The following is a 5,940-nucleotide window of genomic DNA, read 5'->3' as shown; positions in this document are numbered from 1 at the left end:
GAGATGGGGGTCCCTGTGCAGGTGGCCGGTGTGACCGAGTTACCGAGCTGGGGCTGCGGGCCAGGTCCCCGTGTCTCCCTACCTGTGGGGACAAAACAGATCCCTCCCCGATGCTGCCGCTTCCACACCCACCTCGGGTGCAGCACCTCCTCTCCTTGGAGGTGACCTTGCCCAGGGCTCAGGCTGCCTCTGCTGGCGGAAGCCGGTTGCTGAGGGTTGGAAATACACAGACATTTTTAATGGAAGCAAAATGGGGCAAAGGCATCACGTACATCAGGGATTGAGCTCAGGTGAGGCAGGGCGAGGTCACCTCTGAGGAGACCAGGGGCCTGTGGCTGCCACAAAGGTGGTTGTGAGCACAGGGGCTGAGGTTGGGGCCACAGGAAGGCTCCAGGGTCCTCACGGCCTGGCAGGCTGCTCACGGGACCCCGCTCAGAGGAGAGGGACGCCGGCCTAGGTGGGGAAGGGCCAGGTGCTGAGAGGGCGCCACTAGGGTCGCCCTGGCTCAGCCTGACTAGCTCACGCTGGCACCGGCCACGCCCCCTGGGCCACCGAGGGTGAGGCAGGGCGGGCACTGTGCCCGTCATGACAACTACAGCAGCCTAGAGGCAGAGGGGCGGCCTGACTATGGGGGGCCTGTGAGGATCCCAGGCTTCCAGCTTCATCCCTGGGCAGGTGGAGAGCATCTGGCCCAGTTGGTTCTGCGAACACCCCGAGGGCGGGCACCTGGGGCTCCCAGACTCCTCAGCGTAATTACTCAATCACCCATCACCCAGCCAGTATTTAACCACGCCCGGCCCGGGGAGCTTGGCGACCCCGGGAGCACGGGGGTGAGGCCTGGCAAAAAGACACCTGGGCATGAGAAACACAGATCTTCCCGTCGGGAATCTCCACGTTGGCATTGCCCGTTCTCCGTCTCAGGTTTGGACAGGGTCCTCCTGTACTCTCCAGCAGAGACAGGGCTTGTGGGTGGCCTTGAGGGAAGAGGGAGGGACCAGGGAGCTGTGAGCACTGAGGGCCTTGCATGTGTGAGGAGCAGTCCTCCCCGGGAGGCAGCTGGAGAAAGTCCTAAGGACCCATTCACTGCCCGCCAGGGAGCACAGCGCTCAGCAGGCTTCCGAGCAGCCTGGAGTGCCGAGGTCAAAGGTGAGGAGTGATTGTGAAACTATGAAAACTCTTGGCTCCAGGCGGGCTCCCCAGCCCTCTCCAGAGTCTGTGTGGGCTGTCCCCTGAATGGGCGCTCACAGATCTCCCTGCCCGGCTCCGCCTCTCGGTCACAATGACTGGTGGCCGTTCGTGAATATATGGCAGACACTGTTCCCAGTGCCTCCGTGGATTAGCTCATGGCATCCTCACCACAGCCCTGCTCTCACTCATGTTTTACATGTCAGAAGTCTGAGCAGGGAGGGAGTCCCAAGGTCATGGGGGGAGGGTGTTGGGCGCTGGGATTTAGACACAGGCAGGGGGCTCCTCAGGCCTTGCTCTTAATCACACCCTAAGCTGCCTCTCCACCCAGATTACTAGATTATAGCTGCCCCCTCGGAGTTCATTCACCCATCTCCTTCTATCCATCCATCCATCTACCCACCCATCCATCTATCCATCATCCACCATCCACCCACCCACCCACTCATCCATCCACCTGTTATGCCCAGATTTCAGGATCCCCAAAAGCCCACCAGGGAGCCAGCCAAGTCCGATGCAAAAGCAAAGAGTCTTTATTCGAGCTAGCTCGGCTCCCCGACCACACTCACGGACGCAGCAGCAAGTGGCAGAGAGAGCTAGCTCTGCGTGGAGACGGTTTTTATAAGGGGGTTGGAGTAAGGGGAGGAGAGAGGACTGTGGTGTGGGCCCTGCTGATTGGCCGGACACAAGTCGGTGTCTTGTTACACAGGATGTGGTCGTATCTGTGGCGCGCACTTCCCTTAATTATCATTGGTTAGTTTAAAGAAATCCTAGGTGTGGCTAGCAGAGGCTTTGGCTTCCGGGAAGAAGCTCCTTGCCGAGCACATGGCTAAGGCTGCTGCCCAAAAAATGGAGGATCCTGGGTAAGATAGAGGGCGTAGCCTTCACCCTGGGCCAAGATGGAGGGTGTAGCCCTCGCCCTTTCACACCCACCCATCCATCCGTCTATCTGTCCATCCATCCACTCATCTATAGCTTTATTATGAACAGATACTATGGGTTACTGGGTAGGCAGAATTCCACATTTGGCAAAGGAAGGAGACACACAGTTGTGCTTGTATTAACACGTGTTAGTGTTGGGGTCCAGCCCCAGCAGGTCCAGGGGTTCCCAAAGGTGTGGATGGAGTCTGTGAAGAAGGAATGACATGGAGGCAGCGTTCAGTTGATCATCATAGCTAGGTTCTCCAGCCAGGTTGTTTTATTTTTTATTTTTTTAAGAATTTTTGTGAGTTTATTTGAGCCAAACTGTTGACATATGCCGTGCGGGAAGCAGAACCTCAACGAATTGAGATAGTGCTCCAGAGAATGGCAGGGTTACATTTGCATTCATACATTTGCAATCAAAGGAGGGATGTAGGTGGGTTACATGAAATCCATTGGTGATAGATTAAGGAGGAGGGATAAAGCAAAGCAGGGAAACCCCTGGGATTGGATAAAAAGTAAAACAGTAAAGGTTGACCTTTTCTGTGAAGATACCGGCCTAGGATGCAACTACCCACCATAACTGCTTTAGTTAAAGTTTAATTTCGGACCATCCTTGGTGGTGACTTTAGGTCTCTGAGTTTGTAAGATCACCATGCAGGTCTCCCCTAAGTTTGTCTGGTCAGTGTGTGGCCCCTTTCATTCACAATCACCTTCCCTCCATTAAGAGGTCCATAAAAAGGAGCAAAAAGGTCCACAAGGGGAGTCAGCAGGAGCCATGTTTGTTTTCCCCACCCTCTGTCATAGGTTTTTGCTGAGGGGCCACTGCCAGGTCCCCACTTGCTCCCCCCCCTTTGGCCTGAGATGGCAGGGCAGTCCAGGGGCTTCGAAGGAGCAGATCACAACTCCTCATTCCCAGAATCAGCATCGTCATCATAATAGTCGGCATCTTCCTCCTCCTCATCTTCATCATCAATGTCAAGGTCGTACAAGTCGTCATAAAGCCAATCTGAGCTGTTGTCATTGGAAGGCACTTTAGCTTTGATGCAATATTCTGCCAGGGTCGTGGGGACTTTCACTCCATCCTTTTCTGCTTCAGCTTTAGTGGCTGAAACCTGTTTTCCAATGATTTCAGCATATTCTTTGTCTTTTCCTTGACTGTCCCTCCATTTCCTCAACATAACTGAAGCCTCCGCATTGGCTGGGGAGAAGGTGTTGGGCTCATTAAGCAACAGGGAGTTTTGATGCAATATTCTGCCAGGGTCGTGGGGACTTTCACTCCATCCTTTTCTGCTTCAGCTTTAGTGGCTGAAACCTGTTTTCCAATGATTTCAGCATATTCTTTGTCTTTTCCTTGACTGTCCCTCCATTTCCTCAACATAACTGAAGCCTCCACATTGGCTGGGGAAAAGGTGTTGGGCTCATTAAGCAACAGGATGGTCCTGACATTCTGAGTAGGATTCTACCTTTCGGAGGGCAGCTCACCACTCTGTGGGTCATCTACGGGTGGATGAAGAATTGAAACGCATACATGTCCATTCCCATAAATGTTGGGGTGTCACAGTTGGGTCAAGAATCTGAAGGTAGGTGGTGAATGTGGGTGTTCAAGAGGACATTTAATACGCACCTTGAAGCAGCCGCCTTCGTAGAGGGTGTTGGGGGTTCCGAAGATGGCCACCTCCCAGTAGTAGAGGTCGGACTCGTCCACCAGGGCGACCCGGGAGCCCTCCACCGGCTCCTCCTGCAGAGACTTCAGCTCCAGCATCAGGGCCTTCTGGGAGCTGGTCGTCCGCTGCTGGGCCATCGGTGGCAGTGAGCCGGACCAGGCCCCTCCCCTCGGCTCGCCCTCAGGCCGGGCCGCACCAGGCCCAAGACGGCCCATGGGCTGGCCTGGGTGCTCCTCACACGGGGGCCAGGTGTGGGGAGAGGGTGAAGGAGTTAGGGGAATTCACTCCTGGTCCCGGTCCCGGTCCTGGTCCTCCCCACACCCCCTGCCCCTGGAGGGGGCCTCCACTTGGGGGGGAGAGGAGAAAAGGTGGAAGCAGAGAAAGGCGGTGGAGGGCCGGAGCTGGTGAGGAGAGGGGGCCAGACCGGCCCAGGAGCACCGCACTCGCTCGCTCACTCACCCACCCGCCCTCTCGTTCTTCTCTGGGGCCTCCGCGGCTACTGTTTTTCTTTAGAATAATGCAAATGGGCAATGGAGCACTCACCTAAGGAGCAGATCCAGGGCCTTCCGTAGCAGGAAAAATAGGAAGAGGTCAGCTCAAGGATCAAGCCTTGATGTGTGGTTACAGTCTCTTCCAGAAGTCTCCCCAGTCAGGTGAGTTCCCAAGACACTGTTCTGGAGAAGGTTCCAGGTTCTGTGTCCTATTGTCTTGTTACATCTGTATTTATACCAGTTGATTTTAATCCTGTCAATCTCTATTCCAAAGGTTAGGGCGTTTCTTATCTCCATTCCAGGGAGTAAAGATTATGTAGCTTAAGGGTGATTGTTTGTAGTTAAAGTGATTAATTACCCGCCTGGCACTCAGTTAAGGGGTTTTGTTCCCTCCCTAACTTCAGGGGAAAGTCCCCACCTGGGGAAACATCCTTTCTCGGGGAGGTGGCCTTGGTTAGAACACATAGCGCCAAGAAGGGGAGCAAACATAGTAAGAACAGGATGCCATATACCCCAGGCCCCTGGAAGCATATGCTGTGCAGATGTTTCTTCCCTCACGCGACTAAGTCAAGCAGCAAGGATGGACCGGCTCCTGGCATGTTAGACCGCACGTGTGGAGATGCGTGGACGGGAGGCTGGGGTCTGGTCAGCATCTTCCGCTGCCGGGAGGGTGCTCCCCCAGCACCTTCACTGTGGGCCTCACCATGGACCCTCTTCTGGCCGTCCCAGTCTTATCTCTCCTTTCCTCTCTGCACTTCACCCGGGAGGCCCTCTTCTCGCCCGATGTTCACCTCCGTTCCGGACAACGCTGAGTCATCACCTTCATTTATGGGTTTTCTGTGAGAAATGACCCAGACCAGAGGGTCGATGGCACTGACCCACGACATGATCACTGAACACATCTGGTCCCCCACGCTTGGCAGCTGCTCGGGGGCACGTGAAACTCACTGCGGGACGAGGCCCATGTGACCACAACCCAATCGTGCTACCACCAGCGGGAATTCCAGCGTCAGCACAGGCTGTTGCCAGGAGACGGCGTGAGGCCAGTGCGCAGACTCTGTGCTCCCATCGGTGCAAAGGGAAGCAAACCAGCGCCGAGCGAACGATCGATCGGCACTAAGCGTGGTGGCCGGGTCTTCACCAGCCAGTGAACGCAGCCTCAGGCTGGGTCTATGGAGCCACGCTCGCCGCTCAGGGCTCGTTCCTGGATTGGATCGCAGGAGCCTCTGTGAAGTGTTCCCCACAGGACACAGCTGGAGGCCAAAATAAATCACACGTGAGAAACAAAAACGTCATCTTGACTTTCCTTCAGATTTGAAGACAAAGACACTATTTACAGCATCTGTGTCACATGACTGTCCAGTGGTCCGTCTCCGCTCCGGTCAGAGCTTGGTCAGCAGCAGGGCTTTCTGAGCAGAAACAGCTGATGTTTGTTAAGCGTGTTCACGCTGCTCACCCATATCCACCACCTTCCTGACCGCTGGTGGGCCTGGCCACGTGATCCACCACCTTCCTGACCCCTGGTGGGCGTGGCCACGTGATCCACCACCTTCCTGACCCCTGGTGGGCGTGGCCACGTGATCCACAGCCTCCTGACCCCGTGGCGGGCAGTGTGTGTCCGGTCCGTCCAGAGTCGCCGCCAGGCCCTGTCCTCCGGCCACTGGCTTTGCCCTGGA

General features: G+C 55.8%; 1 pseudogene; it reads right to left on the bottom strand.

The window, feature by feature from the left end:
• Positions 1-2,915: 2,915 nt before the first annotated feature.
• Positions 2,916-3,910, bottom strand: LOC102757659 (annotated as a pseudogene).
• Between the last annotated feature and the right edge of the window lie 2,030 nt (positions 3,911-5,940).

The sequence above is a fragment of the Myotis davidii genome, unplaced genomic scaffold (genome assembly GCF_000327345.1).
Source record: "Myotis davidii unplaced genomic scaffold, ASM32734v1 scaffold592, whole genome shotgun sequence".
Taxonomy (NCBI): domain Eukaryota; kingdom Metazoa; phylum Chordata; class Mammalia; order Chiroptera; family Vespertilionidae; genus Myotis; species Myotis davidii.
This window is presented reverse-complemented; position numbering and strand designations above follow the sequence as displayed.